This window comes from Telopea speciosissima, chromosome 4, assembly GCF_018873765.1.
Source record: "Telopea speciosissima isolate NSW1024214 ecotype Mountain lineage chromosome 4, Tspe_v1, whole genome shotgun sequence".
Taxonomy (NCBI): domain Eukaryota; kingdom Viridiplantae; phylum Streptophyta; class Magnoliopsida; order Proteales; family Proteaceae; genus Telopea; species Telopea speciosissima.
In genome coordinates, this window is record NC_057919.1 from 35,729,248 (window position 1) to 35,747,012 (window position 17,765).

Consider the following 17,765-nt stretch of genomic DNA (forward strand, 5'->3'; position numbering starts at 1 on the left):
CCCTACATCCGCAAGAAGAAGAAGAACAAGCAATAGTCCAAGTGTAAGATTAGTAGGGATGCCTATGTATAGTAGACTCCCATTCTTAGTTTTTCTATACTTTATTTTATGTTTTAAATTGAACCGGTTGAACCACTGGTCCAATTTAAGTTATTTTGGAATATTCTTATAGAATAGGATCTTTTTATTTTTAAGTTGTCATGTGACTAATTAATAAGTCACATGACTTATTACCCATGTAATAAAGCTCGGCTAGGGGGGGATCTATTCCTTCTCCTAGGCTGGTCAGAAGTAAGGCCATTGGGCACACCTATATATACTAATAAAATCGTGGGAGGTGCACATTACCTCTGAATTTTGAAACTTTGCTCTTGCAAGCTGCTGCAACTTCTCTTCTCCTTGACGATTTGCTTTGTGTCTGATCAAAGCTGGTGGGATTGCTGTCTGATCCAATCGACACTCTGTGGTGTGAAGCCCGAGTGGTTCCTCTCAAGTTCTACTTTCAAGTTTCTGTCCAACACCTGCTGCCAATAACCTTCTACCATTAGAAGTAAGTTGGAAATATCCCCATCCCCATCCTTCTCCAACTACTCTACAACCCCAAACCCTAACTTTCGTTAATATTAAGTTTCCCATAACCTACAACCTGCACAGACCAATCCACCCATCAAAACCTCACCAAAAACCAGAGCCAAACTACCTTCTCTGCCCCTATAGCACTCGATCCAAACCCTAGCCCCATCCATCCACCCACTCTAAACCCTAGATTCCACTCTTTTCCTCTTTTTCAAAACCGAAACCCTAAACCTAACTTGCTGCCCATTCAAGTTTACACATTTCCATCCATCAAAACATCTCAGGACCTTCACTGATATACTCCGCTACCTCAACTTGACATAACCCATACATCAAACCCTAACCCTAACCCTAATTTCACCAAAAACTTATTCTTGACCTAGCCGATTCATCTGTTCATAACAAATCCTGGTTGATTGGCTCCTAGTTAGTCTCCTACCAATCTAGGAGACTAGGACTACATTATTTGGTATCAGAGCATGGATGAACATGGTAGATCATTTCCAGTGGCATCCGATCCTATGGCAAGTGTTAAAACTGAATCGCATAAGATGGCCAAATATGGGATCGAAGAAGAAAAATAACAAGCAAGACAATCGCAAACACACAAGATTTACGTGGTTCGGTTTCGCAAGAAACCTACGTCCACAGGAAGAGCAGCGGCGAACTTTTCACTAAACAAAATGAAGATACAAGTTTTCGTCTAACCTTAGAATGAGACAAAATGCCTTATATATATGGCTACAAAAATCTCAACCTTTTCTCCCTTCGGGTCGCGCCACAAAATATGTCGGGTCGGGTCAGATCCACATCACACTTGGATCCTTGGAATACAAGACATACTCAACAAATCTCCACCTTGACTTGAATTCCAAAGTTGTCGAATCAAACACCTCCTTCAACACCCCTAAGCCTACGTGAGCTAACTCGGTGTAGGAAACAAGGGGTGATCCTGAAGAAGATGCCAACTCCATCAACAACAAAGACACTTTCGCCACTCTTCAGCAAGGTCCCAAGGGACCAACAAATCAAATAGTGCGAACACCAACCAAGCTCAAGCAATGCTTGAACTTGATCAAAGGAACAATCTTAGTCAACATATCTGCAGCATTGTCTTCAGTACCAATCTTCTGAACCGAAACAATCTCATCTTCAACAACATCTCGAATGAAAAGAAATCTGACATCTATGTGTTTGGTGCGCTCATGAAATCTATGATTCCTGATAAGATGTATAGCACTTTGACTATCACAATTCACTATTGAGTTTTGCTGTGACAAACCCAAATCAGAAACCATACCTTTCAACCAAATAGCTTCCTTCACTGCTTCTGCTGCTGCCATATACTCCGCCTCTGTAGTAGATAGAGCAACAATAGACTGTAAAGTCGACTTCCAACTTATGGCACACCCTGAAAGTGTGAAGATATAGCCTGTCGTAGATCTCCTTCTGTCGAGATCACCAGCAAAGTCAAAATCCACGAAGCCAAGAACTGAGGAGCTTGAGTCACTCCCTTTAGCAAAGACTAGACCAACATCTGCAGTACCTTTGAGATACCTAAGTATCCACTTCACTGCTTCCCAATGTACCTTCCCTGGGTTAGCCATATACCTGCTCACAATACTGACAGCCTGGGCTATATCCGGTCGAGTACAAACCATAGCATACATAATGCTACCAACAGCACTAGAATATGGAACTCGTGACATGTAATCCACCTCCTTCTTAGTTTGAGGCGACATCAAAACTAAGAGTTTGAAATGCGGGGCCAAAGGAGTACTCACCGACTTGCAGGCCTGTATACTGAATCGTTCAAGTACTTTCTCAATGTATCTCTTTTGAGATAAGTACACCTTTCCTGCTTCTCTGTGGATCTCCATCCCTAAAATCTTCTTGGCTGCACCTAAATCTTTCATATCAAATTCCATATTCAGCATCCTCTTTAAAGTGTCTATTTCAGACTTGCTCTTTGCAGCAATGAGCATGTCGTCCACATAAAGCAACAAGTAGATGCGAGAACCAGCAGAGAATTTCCTGTGATACACACAGCTATCAAAAGCACTTCTGGAATAGCCATTCCCAGTCATAACAGCATCAAACCGCTTGTACCATTGTCTTGGGGACTGTTTTAAACCGTACAGAGATTTCTTCAATCGGCAAACGTGGTCTTCCTTTCCTTCAACAATGAACCCCTCTGGCTGACTCATGTAGATTGTCTCCTCAAGCTCACCATGCAGAAACGCCATCTTGACATCGAGCTGTTGAAGCTCTAAGTCAAACTGAGCAACAATGGCAAGCAACACGCGAATGGAGCTATGGTTTACAACTGGAGATCTCATTGTAGTCGACTCCCTCCTTTTGACTATAACCCTTAGCAACTAAGCGTGCCTTGAATCTAGCATCTTCAACCCCTGGAATTCCTTCTTTCTTCCTGAATACCCATTTGCAGCCAATAATCCTCCTTTCCTTTGGCAGTTTTACTAAGTCCCATGTCTGATTTTTATGAAGAGACTCAATCTCTTCGGTCATGGCCAGATGCCATTGAGCTGATTCATTACTGGTAGTAGCCTCTGTATAGGTGGATGGTTCTAGATCCTTGATCTCTTTCGCTGCAGTAGCCAGCGCATATGCAACCAGATTTGAAAACCCATATTTCTGGGGAGGTCTAACCTGCCTCCTTTCTCTTCCTGTTGCAATACTGTACTGCTGCTGAACCTCCGCTACTACTTCATTATCATTTTCTTGATCTGCTTCATCTTCTAACTCAGAATGGTTTTGAGTAGCTTGATCCTGTGTTTGTGAAGTCTCCACCTGAAACTCCACCTTCTCGTTGATATTCTCTTGTTTTCCTGTAGACTCAACAGAAACCTTTCTAGGATTAAGCATAGATGACTCATCAAAGGTAACATCCCTACTAATTATAAACTTGGGTGATTTGGGATCAAGACCCCATAATCTATATCCCTTTACCCCACTAGCATATCCCATAAAAAAACACTTTTTGGCCCTCGGCTCAAGTTTTCCATCATTAACATGGTAATATGCAGGACAACCAAATATTTTTAAATCTGAATAATCAGAGGGTTTACCTGACCATACCTCATTCGGAGTCTTAAACTCAATTGCAGATGCAGGAGAGCGATTCACCAGAAAGCAAGCAGTATTAACTGCTTCAGCCCAAAAGTCTTTAGACAATCCAGCATTGGAGAGCATGCAACGAGCTTTCTCTAGAAGAGTCCTGTTCATCCTTTCTGCTACACCATTCTGCTGTGGTGTTTTCCTGACAGTTCTGTGTCTCAAGATTCCTTCATCCGAGCAGAAACTATTGAACTCTTCATTGCAGAATTCTAAGCCATTGTCAGTTCTAAGACATTTGATTTTCTTCCCGGTCTGGTTTTCAATTAGTGTCTTCCAATCCTTGAAAGTTTTGAAGGCGTCACTCTTCAGCTTTAGGAAATACACCCAAACCTTTCTGGAGAAATCATCAATGAAAGTCAAAAGATACCATTTTCCGCCCTTCGATGGAACCTTAGATGGACCCCAAAGATCTGAATGTATATAATCCAAAGTACTCTGAGTTGTGTGACTCGCCATGCCAAAACTTACTCGACGTTGTTTTCCAAAGACGCAATGCTCACAAAACTCAAGTGCACCAATCTTCTCACCTCTGAGTAAATTTCGGTTGCTTAACAGAGTCATTCCTCGTTCACTCATGTGACCCAATCGCATGTGCCACAATCTTGTAGTATCGACATCTGAATGCTTGGAGGATGACACACTAGCAGAACCTAGAATAGTACTGCCTAACAAAACATAAAGGCCATTAACTAGTTTGGCCTTTAGTATCGCCAGTGAGCCCTTAGCAACTTTGAGAATTCTATCTTCACCCGAGTATCGATACCCGAGTGAATCCAATGTACTAAGAGAGATCAAGTTCTTCTTCAAATCTGGAACATGTCGAACATCAGTTAGGGTCCTAATTGCCCCATCATGACAATGGACACGAATAGAACCAATGCCAGTAACATTACATGCTGCATTGTTCCCCATCAGGACAATGCCACACTTCGTCTCATAGGTTGAAAACCGTTCTCTGTTATAGCACATGTGGAAAGTACAACCTGAGTCCATAATCCAGTCATCCTTCTGACTATCACTTGAACTAGAGGCCGTGAGAACATAATCACCATTATCGGATATGTGACCTTCCTCAACAGTAGAAGCACTTGGAGTCTCTTTCTGAGATTTCTTTCCTTTCTTTTCCACAGCTGGACACTCATTCGTGTAGTGTCCCTTCTTATGACAGTAGTAACATTCAACTTGACTCTTATTAGCACCTCTAGACTGAGACTGTCCTTTGGACTTGCCTTTTCCTTTTCCAAAATCCTTCTTCATAGGCCGTCCTCTCACGGACAAACCATCTCCCTGATCTTCCTTTTCCTTGCCTTTCAACTTTGTTCTCATCTCAGCAGAATTCAAAGAGGACTTTACATCTTCTAGACTAATGCATTCCCTTCCATACAACATCGAATTAACAAAGTTATCATAAGACGCCGGCAAAGAACACAACAATACTAGGGCTAAATCTTCATCATCTGTCTTTATGCCAGAGTTTGTCATATCCATAACAATTTTATTGAACTCATCCAGATGCTCGTATAAAGACTTACCTTCCCTCATCTTCAGGGTGAACAAAAGCTGCTTCAAATACAAACGAGTCGTGAGGGACTTCTTCATATAAATTGCTTCAAGTTTCTCCCAAAGCTTGGCAGCCGATTTCTCAGTGCCGACTTCACACAGCACTTCATCGGACAGGGACAGCATGATTGCGCTATGCGCCTTCTTCTCTACACTTGCCTTGTCAGTTGCTGATGTACCCTCTGGAAATGTACCATCCAAAGCATATTCAGAGCTCTCGCGTCGTAGCAAAGCCAACATCTTGATTCTCCAAAGGCCGAAGTTATTCCGCCCATCAAACACTGCAACTTCGAACTTCATAGATGCCATCGAACAAAGAACCCTAGAAACCCTAGGCTCTGATACCACTTGTTAAAACTAAATCGCACAAGATGGCCAAATATGGGATCGAAGAAGAAAAATAACAAGCAAGACAATCGCAAACACACAAGATTTACGTGGTTCTGTTTCGCGAGAAACCTACGTCCACGGGAAGAGTAGCAGCGAACTTTTCACTAAACAAAATGAAGATACAAGTTTTCGTCTAACCCTAGAATGAGACAAAATGCCTTATATATACGGCTACAAAAATCTCAACCTTTTCTCCTTTCGGGTTGCACCACAAAAATATGTCGGGTCGGGTCAGATCCACATCACACTTGGATCCTTGGAATACAAGACATACTCAACAGCAAGAGTTATTGAGATGTTTCAGGAACTATAAGCTGAACAGAGAACTATGGCTGCTAAACAAAAGGCTATGTCAAACGAACAAAGAGCTATCAGTAACAGATTACAACAACTTGAAGAACGTCAAATCACTCCAGTAAGGGACAGCAACATTCCCATCAAAGATGACAAATATCAAGTCCAATCACAAGTGCATCGACTTCACAGAAGAAACAAAGATGACAGGGATAGGCACAGAGATGGCAGGGATAGATACAGAGAAGGCAGAGAACGTCAGAGAACTCCTGAAGATCGAATCAGGTTTGAAGACCATGTGAGATCTTATTTCAATGTTGATAATGATGCTGTTCGTCGACGTTATGGTGATACCCAAAAGGTCAAGCTCGAGTTGAAGGAATATGATGGCAAACATGATCCACAAGTATTTTAGGATTGGTTAGCTGCATTGGATGATTATTTGATTGGTTTGATTTACCTGAGGATAGAAAGATGAAACTAACATGTACTAAGCTAGTGGGTTCCGCCCATGAGTGGTGAACTACTGAAGGAGATATGGAGTATGAAGGTACTACGCCTAATACATGGTCTGAAATGAAGGAAGAGTTGAGAAAGAAATATCTGCCTAGGCCATAGTTGTCACAGCGTCTAAGCAACCCAAGGCGTTAGAGAGGGTAAAAAATCAATGCAACATCAACTAGGCGACTAAGGCATCCGCCTAAGCGCCTAAGTCGACCAAGGCACCTGGACGTCTTGACAACTATGGCCTAGGCACTTCAAGGCACAGTTACAGGACCAACTGAAGACCCTTCGCCAAGAGAATACGACTAGCTGAGTACATGCAGAAGTTCGATTCACTCTCCTCTCGAACTGGCATTAAGGAGAATGAGATTCAGGTATCGATCAGGGAGAGAAAATTATTATTGGAGGTGACCTTAACGGACATGTGGGCAGAGATCGTAGAGGCTATGAAGAGGTTCACGGAGGATACGGAGTTGGAGAGAGGAATGATGAGGGGATCTCTGTTTTAGACTTCTCCATAGCGTTTGGCCTGTGCATTGCAAATACCTTTTTTATAAAGAGAGATGAACATTTAGTTACCTACATGAGTGGGCAACATGCAAACCAAATAGATTTTTTCCTAACTCGAAGGACTGACAGACTTCTATGTAAGGATTGTAAGGTTATACCTAGAGAGAGCTTAACCACCCAACATAGATTGGTGGTCTTGGATATGTACTCGGTACGAGGCACCCTAAGAAGGCGCAACAGGTTTGCCCTAAGATAAGATGGGGGCAACTACAAGGAATTCTCCTAGAATCCTTTACCGATAAAGTAACTCTATAAGGAAAGTGGGATTTTGAGGGAGATACCAACGAGATGTGGAGTGCTATGACGACTTGTATTAAGAAAGTTGCTAAAGAAGTCCTAGGGATTTCAAAAGGTATGCGTCTGACCCCTAGAGAGACTTAGTGGTGGGATGACGAGGTTCAAGTAGCCATTAAGACTAAGAAAGATCGTTTTAAGACCTGGCAAAGGACCAACGAGGCAGAGGACAAAATGCGATATTATGCGGCCAGAAGAGAAGCTAGGAAGATTGTGGGAAAGCAAGAACGAAGAAATATGATGACCTCTTTGAAAAAATTAATACAAAGGAAGGGGAAAATGAAATTTATCGGATAACTAAAATAAGGAAAAGGAAGTGCAGAGATTTGGACCATGTTTGATGCATTAAGAGCGATGATGGTAGAGTACTAATACGAGATGAGGACATTATGAAGAAATGGGGTGAATATTTTTACAACCTACTAAATGGAGCTATCGTGACTGATAGGATGGTGTCGAAAGCGGAGAGCAATAGTCTTGAAGCCAACACACGTCATGGACATCTACAACAAGTTGGCGAGACAGAAGTTAAAGAGCCCTACGAAAGATGAAGGTAGGTAAAACATCGGGACCGGATGAGATACCAATTGAAGTGTGGAATAGCTTAGGACTTCGAGGGGTATCTTGGCTAACCAAGCTATTTAACGGGATTCTGAGTACAAAGAAAATGCCAGATGAGTGGAGGGGAAGCATTGTAGTTCTCATTTATAAGAATAACAGTGATATCCAAAATTGCAATAACTACAGAGGCATAAAACTAATGAATCATATCATAAAACTATAGGAAAAAATCATTGAAGCCCACCTAAGAAGAGAAAATAATATTTCGGAGAACCAATTTGGTTTCATGCCGGGGAGATCCACGACAGAAGCTATTTACCTTCTAAGGAGGCTTATGGAAATTTTTAGAGCTTACAAAAGGAACCTCCATATGATCTTTATTGACTTAGAAAAGGCCCATGATAGAGTCCCTAGAGAGCTCATTTGGCATGTTTTAGGGAAAAGAAGGAGCTCCAGTAACTATGTGGATATAATTAAGGACATGTATGAGGGTGAGGTAAAAGTGTCAAAACTGCAGGCGGTCAAAGTAGTGAATTCCCTATTACAATTGGGTTACACCAAGGATCAGCTCTAAGCCCATATTTGTTTGCACTCATCATGGATGATTTAACCAGACACATCCAAGATGAGGTCCCTTGGTGTATGCTTTTCGCTGATGATATTGTTTTGATAGATGAGACAGTGGAAGGGATTAATGCAAAGTTGGAGTAATGGTGATCAAGCTTGGAAACACAAGGTTTTAAGTTAAGCAAAACAAAGACAGAATATATGATGTGTAACTTCAGTCAAACCAGAAGAGGTGATGAAATGGTGAAACTTGAGGAGCAAGAGTTACCACAAAGTGAATGCTTTAGATACCTGAGATCAACCATTAACAAAGAGGATGATATAGAGGATGATGTCTCCCACAGAATTAAAGTAGGATGGCTGAAATGGAGAGGTGCTTCAGGAGTGCTATGTGACAAATGCATGCCTGTTAAACTTAAGGGGAAATTTTACAGGACAGTAATAACACCGGCCATGACTTATGGGGCGGAATGTTAGCAGTTAAGAAGAGTAATATAGATAAGATGAGTGTAGCGGAGATGAGGATGTTGAGAAGGATGTGTGGCAAGACCAGGAGAGATAGAGTAAGGAATGATAGTATTAGAACCGAATTGGGAGTTGCACCAATCCAAGAGAAGCTCCGTGAGAGCTGCTTGAGGTGGTATGGTCATGTACAACGGAGACCTATGGATGCACCGGTAAGGAAGAGTGATCAGATTTAGGTTGACGGAGCTAAAAGAGGTAGGGACAGGTCTACAATGACTATTGGAGAAGTGGTAAGAAAGGATATGCATGTGGTAGGGCTCGATCCTAGTATGACAGCCGATAGAGTGGTGTGGAGGACAAAGACCCGTGTAGCCGACCCCTTGTAGGGGAATGTTCCTAGGATGCTGCTTTGACTATTGCATCGACTTCTCCCTTTACTTATTGTCTTTTTTACTTCATTTTACTCCTCTTACTCCCTTTTACTTCTCTTATTTCTATTACTATCATAGCCTCTATCAGATCCATGTAGCCTACCCCATTTAGTTGGGATAAGGTTATGGTTGTTGTTATTGTTGTATCAAGCTTTCGGTTGGGATTGAGGTATGACATCAACAAGGCTATCGGTGTTGCTAATGTGCTTAATGTTAGGGACTGTTTTGAAAAGGCTCTTAAGGCTGAAGAGTTACTGGCACCTCCTGGTAAACGGTTTGGTACTCCTGTTGTCGACAACAAGAAAAATTTTCCAGCTCCCAAACCTTTTACTACTGGCTCTTCTATTGCTGGACCTTCACGTCCTGCAGCTCCTCCATGGGTTGACAACAAGGGTAAGGCACCTATGGTTAGTACTGACAAGGTCTGGTCTGATGTTTCCACTGCCAAGACATTGAGCATTATGCCAAGGACTGCCCTCATCGTAGAAAGCCTATTGTTGTTGCTGAAACGGAAGATACAGCTGAAGATGATGAAGGTTTGCATTCTTATCCCATGTATGATGGAGATTATGAAGCTGGATATATGATGATATGCTTGATGATGAAGACACCTATGAGGTTCATGTGATTACTAAAGTTTTGGTTGCTGAAATCAAAGGAGAAGACTGGCGGCATACTTGCATTTTTACAATCGTATGCGCTCAGGAGATCACAACGCCCTAGTAATTGTTGATAGTGGCAGTTGTGTTAATGTTCTTTTTGATTTTTTTGCGAAGAGGGCTGGATTGAAGACAGAAAAACATCCACAACCCTATAAAGTACCTCTATTGATACTCAAAAGCTATCTGGTGTGATGTTATTCCCATGAGGATGACTGATATAAACCAGCGTGTTTTGTGCCTTTGCATCTTAATCGCTACTCAGAAGATATCTGGTGTGATGTTATTCTAATGAGGATGACTGATGTGCTACTAGGAAGGCCATGGTTATATGATAATGATGTTACAATTGGTGGAAGAAAAAACCAGTGTATATTCCAACACAAGGGACAGCAAACAGTGTTCCATCCTCTTAACCTACCTGCTGAACTGTGCCAACTACAGTCCTTGCGCACCAATCAAAAGGGTACAGGTCATGAGAAGAAGCTACTGGCTGTTCCACAGAAAGAATTTGAAAAAACCAACCAAGATTCAGGTCTGATTTTGGCACTGATTACTGGAGAAGCCACGACACAGTCGAAAGTACAGCTCTCATAACCCATTAAAGAGCTGTTGTCCGACTTTTTTGTTGTTATACCAGAGGAGTTACCTGATGAATTACCTCCATTGAGAGACATTCAGCATGCCATTGACTTAGTACCTGGCTCGGTATTGCCTAATCTGCCCACTTATCGACTTAGCCCTACAGAGCATACAGAGCTCAAGAGATAGGTAGATGAGCTACTACAAAAGGGTTTCATTCAAGAGAGCCTAAGTCCTTGCATTGTTCCAGCTTTATTACTCCAAAGAAAGATGGTTCTTGGCGTATGTGTATGGACAGTAGAGCTATCAACAAGATCACAATAAAGTACAGGTTTCCCATCCCATGGTTTGATGACATGTTAGACATGATGTCTGGTTCTATGATCTTCTCCAAGATAGATTTGCGAAGTTGTTACCATCAGATTCGTATCCGACCTAGAAACGAATGGAAGACTGCCTTCAAAACCAAAGATTGGCCTGCTTGAATGAAAGGTCATGCCCTTTGGTTTGACGAATGCCCCCAGCACATTCATGAGAGTCATGACACAAGTACTTCATCCTTTCATTGGTAAATTTCTGGCTGTTTACTTTGATGATATATTTTGGTTTATAGTAAGCACCCAGATGAACACAATGACAACTTGAAGCAAGTTTTGAGAGTACTCCGTCAAGAGAAGCCATATATCAATCTCATGAAGTTCTCTTTCAGGCTGCCCAAGGTTATATTTCTTGGTTTTATTGTCTCTTCGTGAGGGGTTGAGGCTGATCCAGAAAAGGTCAAATGTATTGTTGAATGGCCTACACCGAAGACATTCACCATTCACTGAAGTTCGTAGCTTCAAATGGTTGGGCTTCTTTCTATAGGCGGTTTATTTGGAATTTCAGTGCGATTATGGCATACATTACAGAATGTACCAAGTAGAGTAAGGGGAAGCTTGAATGGACAGCTGCAGCAAACAAGGCCTTTCAGCTGATCAAGAAGAAAATGACAGAGGCTCCAGTGTTATGCTTACCAGACTTTGACCTTATATTTAAGGTGGCGACTGATGCTTCACATATTGGTCTGGGAGGTGTCTTGATGCAAGGTGGGCACCCAATTGCCTTTTACAGTGAGAAACTTAATAAGGCCAAGAAATGGTATTCCACATATGACCTAGATATGTTGTTGTCCAAGTGCTACGCCATTGGAGACATTATCTTGTTGGCAAAGAATTCATTCTATACACTGATCATGAGGCACCTACACGGGAACGGTATGATGCTTATGGTTGTAGTAGACCGTTTTACAAAGATGGCTCACTTCAGTCCATGTAGAAAGACACTTGATGCTTCCCCTATGGCGAAGCTATTTTTCAGGGAAATAGTGTGTATCCATGGATTGCCAAGCACTATTGTTTCAGACAGAGATGTGAAGTTTATGAGTTACTTCTGAAAGACCTTGTGGCTGAAGACCAAAACCGAGCTGCTATTCTCTATGGCTTTCCACCCACAGACTGACGGGCAAACAAAAGTGGTAAACAAAAGCCTGAAGCGTTTGCGGTTGCCCATGTAATAGAGCTCGGCTAGGGGGGATCTATTCCTTCTCCTTGGCTGGTTAGGAGTAAGGCCATTGGGCACCTATATATACTAAGAAAATCGTGGGAGGTGCACATTACCTCTGAATTTTGAAACTTTGCTCTTGCAAGCTGCAGTAACTTCTCTTCTCCTTGAAGATTTGCTTTGTGTCTAATCAAAGCTAGTGGGATTTCTGTATGACCCAATCGACACTCTGTGGTGTGAAGCTTGAGTGGTTCCTCTCAAGTTCTACTTTCAAGTTTCTGTCCAAGACTCAATTTTTATTCAAGTTCCTCAATCAACAAGCTGTTGCCAATAACCTTCTGCCATTACAAGTAAGTTGGAAACATCCCCATCCCCATCCTTCTTCTCCTAATACTCTACAACCCCAAACCCTAACTTTCCCCCTTGTTAATTTCAAGTATCCCATAACCTAAAACCTGCACAGACCAATCCACCCATCAAAACCTCACCAAACCAGAGCCAAATTACCTTCTCTGCCCCTATATTACTCGATCCAAACCCTAGCCCCATCCACCCACTCTAAACCCTAGATTCCCCTCTTTTCCTCTTTTCCAAAACCTAAAACCCTGAACCTAACTTGCTGCCCATTCAAGTTAACACACTTCCATCCATCAAAACATCTCAAGGCCTTCACTGACAGACTCCCCTACCTCAACTTGACATAACCCATACATCAAACCCTAACCCTAATTTCACCAAAAACCTATTTTTGACCTAGCCAATTCGCCTGTTCATAACAGATCCTGGTTTATTGGCTCCTAGTTGGTCTCCTACCAAGTACTAATCTAGGACTACATTAGAAAGCCAGCTGAAACTTAGCAAGTCAAAGAATGATATTACCTTACCTCATTTTTAATTAATGCTTTGTGTTGGTTGAACCGTGGGTTAGAGAGAGGGAAGAAAAATAATAGGTATTGATTGATTTAATGAGAGAAAGACCCCCTCTATTTATAATAGAGAGGAAGTTACAACTTACATAAACTAGGCGATGTGGGACTAAACCCACACAGCCAACTAAACATTTAATAACATAAAATACCCCCAAAAGTACCAGAATACCCCCACGGTATTCTGGAGTACATATTCCAACACTCCCCCTCAAGCTGGATTATACAAAGAATTAAAGAAAGAAAATCCAACTTGAACTAAAGAAAAAAAAGAACTCCACAATAATGCTAGCACTCTCCCTCAAGTTGGCGCACACAAGGTACTAATGCCCAACTTGAACAAAATGGGAAAAAATAAGTTGTAGCAGAATCCAGCTTCAAGACGAATGCAGCTCCCATATAAACCTTCAAGAACTTGAAAAAATAGATCTTCAAAACTTGGGCAGACTTGATCAGCAAACTGGGACTGAAATATCTTCCAAAAAAGGCAGTTTTCACCAATCCTCTATTGTTGTCCAGTGATGAATCTCTGAATGATAATCTTGAAGATAAGTAACTAGGGTAGCGAGCAGATAAATAAGTAGCAGAAAAGATCAAGTAGTGGAAAAAATCAACCCAATTGTAGAACCTCATATAGGCAGGCAATAACCTAACATCTTCAATACTTTAATACTTCAATCTCCCCTTTACGGCAAACTCAACCCAATAACAAGGTAGATACCCATTGGCAATTGGTGAAAACTATGACCTTCTATGTTTTGCACCAAGTGTCCCTGCATGTTCTGCTCTCTGCAATGGCTGCAGATATACTGTATATAATCCCCCCCTCACGTGTAGTGCACGTGGACATAAGAGAGATTAGGTTAGAGATAGGGCAAAACATAACATTCCAGAATGGTTCAATGGCTGCCAAGTGTAATGGAAAAAGAAGAAATGATAAAGAAGAGGATACCATTAACTTCCAAGGGTGTTATGGGTAATGCCAAAGGTATGTTTTGGGAGGTGGTGAAAGAAAAACAGCAGTGGGATAATGGAGTAGGATTAACTTGGGTAACATAAAAAGCTCCAACCATCTTCCATCAATCAAAGAAACACTTTGAATGGAAACCCCTGCAGGGGAGAAACTCCTAACTCCAATATTCAGATCTGAAAAATAAACAGATCTGATTCGAAGTAAGGAAATGCTCCATTTGTCAAGGCCTGATCAATCTTCAAACAGGGAGGAGCAATTGTGCAAAAAATTCCAATGTATAAAATCCCACATGCTAAACAGTACGAGCAACGAATGAAAGTAGCCTCAACAAAACCGGATCAGATCTGAATCAATAACAATGCTAGGATTCAAGCTCCAAAGTATGCCGGATATGAATCAAAAAAGCTCGACATAACTGCATAGGTTTGTAGGTGCAACCAAAAAATCGTGGAACACACTGTGGTAATCCCAAATAGGCTGGTCTCCAGGGTAGTAGATGCGAGTCTTCAATAACGAAAGAAATTCGATCTCCAATAAGAGGAAACTCAGTCACAATCATAGGGCAGCAGTATTCCACACGAAGGCAACAGTAACAAATCAACCAGTCATGCTTATAGAAGCCAATCAATAACACCAGCCAGGTAGGTAGTGAAGCTCAAAAATGACCAGCAAAATAAGATAAATAACCAGACACATCCATAGGCAGTTGAAGCAGCCAGCCATAGAGTAATAAGTAAGTGAAATAGGTTGTAAATTGAAGAAACCAAGCCAACAGAATGAACCGTAATTTTTTTTTTCTAAAAAACCTGATGTAAGATGCTGAATAATAGGCTGAATACTCCTCTGATGTTGATAAAACTCTCCTTAAAAAATTAGCAACTATGGACTGCCCTACCCCTTAGATCGATTATAGCCAGGGTTTTGTAAAAAACCCTGAAAGGGAATATCGATTGTAGGGAAGGGGCTTCAACAAAAGGTTAGGCTGACTTGTCAAAGGTGCTTGCTTATTGTAATACTTGCTGACCAAAAACTGCTGGAATGGATCTCCAGTTCGAATGACCAATCTCCTTGGTAATTGAGATATGATCTTCATGTGGGAGAAATACCAAAAAGTAGCAGATAATGAGGGCAGCAGCTATCATGGGCAAAATAGACCTTCTTCAAGCCATGAACTGATGAAGGAGAGTTCTCTTTTAATGTTAGAACCACCTCCAAAGCACTCGAACAGCAGCAAACATCCCTAGCCCAAATCGATTTTTATCAGGGTTAGAAGAGATCGATTGGGGTAGGGGTCTTCAAAAAAACTTGGATAGGTGCAATATTGAGGTTGATTGGTCCTTGAAGTGGGAGTAATCAGCCCTCCAAAAATTAACAAAAACTGAAACCTGAAAGTCAGGGTTTTTGGCAGGTAACCAAATTAGCAGGTTAAGGAATTTTTGTTGTAGAAACAAATCCAGGCATCAGAAAGGGTCCAAACTTAGGTCGAGTATGGCTTGAAGTAGTAGAGAATCACCCCCAAAAAATTAGCTGCATCTGAACAGGGAGACCCTAAAATCGATTGGAGTCAGGGTTTTGAAAAAACCCTGACAAGTTGAGATCGATTAAGGGATCTAGGCTGGAAAAAATAATAATTGATGGAGAGAAAGAAAAGAGGGAAGTTAGGTGTAGGAATAGGGTAACATAGGGCTGGAAAAAGGCTGCTTAGGGTGTTCCTCTATTAGAGGATCAGGTTTATCGAGATCTGATCTCAAAGAAGGAGGAACCCCAAAATCGCAGAAGAGGCTTCCAGCTGTTTTTTAATAAAAAAACGATAGGAGAGAAAGGGGGCAGCACTAAATCATCGATATGATGTTTACCTCATTAGTGCTGCCCCTGTTTTTGGGCTGAAAATGAGAAAAACAGGAGCAAGAAAAAAACGAGAAAGGGGAGAAGAAGAGGAGAGATCGATTGGAAAGAAAGGAGGGAGAAATTAGGATTTTTCTCTCTAACCTAGATCAGACCAGCTTTGATACCATGTTGGCTGAACCGTGGGTTTGAGAGAGGGAAAAAAAATAATAGCATTGATTGATTTAATGAGAGAAAGACCCCCTCTATTTATAATAGAGGGGAAGTTACAACTTACATAAGCTAGGCGATGTGGGACTAAACCCACACAGCCAACTAAACACTTAATAACATAAAATACCCCCAAAAGGACCAGAATACCCCCACGGTATTCTGGAGTACATATTCCAACACTTTGTCACCTATTGAAACCTAGACTTAAACTATCTCATCTCATCCTCCCTTTCCTCTCCCTTCATTATCAACAAAATTGTCACTAATGGCTAATTTTAAACACTTCCTCCTCCCCATCCCTACCCCATAAAAAAAAAAAAAAAAAAAAAGAGAAAAGGTTCCACTCATTTTAGCCTCATATCAGAAACAATGTGAGTAGTTGTATAAAGACTAAAGAGAATATCTTTTGTACAATTAACTAAAGGAATTTGCAGGAAATAATTTTGGAATGGTTTTTCCAAAAGGCCCCATTTGATACGTTTCTATTTTTTATTTTTTATTCAGCATAACACAGAAATCTTTGATTATCCCACATAAAAAAAAGTTAAGAAAAAGGGAGAAAGTAAAACATGGATTCTGTCTAATCTCCTGACATTGCTTTCCTGTTTGCAAACATATGAAAATTCTTATCTCTGGTTTTCCCGAAAGTTATATAATTTCCCACATTTTCATATATTCCCTTCTTTTTTTTTTCTTTTTTTTTTTTTTGTGTCTGTAAGAAAAGATAGGGTAAATTTCACAGACACCCTGCATTTAGGCCGAATTGAACAGACACCCCAAAAACTTTCAAAATTTCATGGACCACCCCTTATGTTATGAATTTATTACTACTAAGTCCACTCTGTTAGGTGTGTTCTGTTAACTGATGGTTAACTCTTTCTAAATGGCAAAACTACCCTTATCATATTGTCAACTTACCATAATACCCTTATGTTTAAATCCCCAAATTAAACCACCATTCAATCATGTTCAATGCTCTGAAGAAGGAACAACAGAGAAGTTGAAGAAAACTTGCAATCCAGCCATAAAGCTTCAATCTCCAACCAAGGTTCATCGCCGAAGCATCCCTAAGACGTGCAAATTGAGGAGGTATGTTTTCCCCGTTCTATCTGTCCCTATTCCTGTCATTTACATCACAAATTGAACCTAGCCAACATTACTTGGGTGAATGGATCTGTATCTGGTTTTTGAGTTTTCTAGCTCCAGAATTGGTAGTTTCAGCAATTCAAAGTGATTGGTTCTGATGGGTTCTTGTGTATTTTAGTCCGTCGAGCACAGCTTTGTTCTGTCTTCTGTGAGAAACACAGAGAACAAGAACAACCCACCAACTTTTGGGGTGGCTGTTCATTTGACTCTTCTTCAACTCCCACTCCTAATTATCCCCTTTGGTGATTCCATATCCTTCTCTCTCCACCTCCTTCCTCCGTTTTCATCTCTCTCTCGCTCTCTTTCTTCCGACCTTAGAAGCTTAGAAATCCAAAAGAGGGAAATTACAGCAACCCTTCCAAGAAACCAGAAGATTCCACAAATTGAGTGAAGGAAAAGAAGAAGAGAAGAAGAAACCCTTGTTTCTTATTATCTTCTAACGCTTCCCTTTCTGTGAACAGCATCAGAAAAGGTCCAGGAATCTGAAGCCTAAACCCTAATCCTAACCCTCCTGACATTCGTTTCCATTGTA

The 17,765-nt window shown here is 41.2% G+C and overlaps 1 protein-coding gene across 2 annotated transcripts in view; it reads right to left on the reverse strand.

Annotated features, from left to right (window-relative positions):
• Nucleotides 1-17,765, reverse strand: part of LOC122660413 (bifunctional dihydrofolate reductase-thymidylate synthase-like) — a 55,800-nt gene that overhangs the window by 27,558 nt on the left and 10,477 nt on the right. The gene's annotated exons all lie outside the window — the stretch shown is intronic.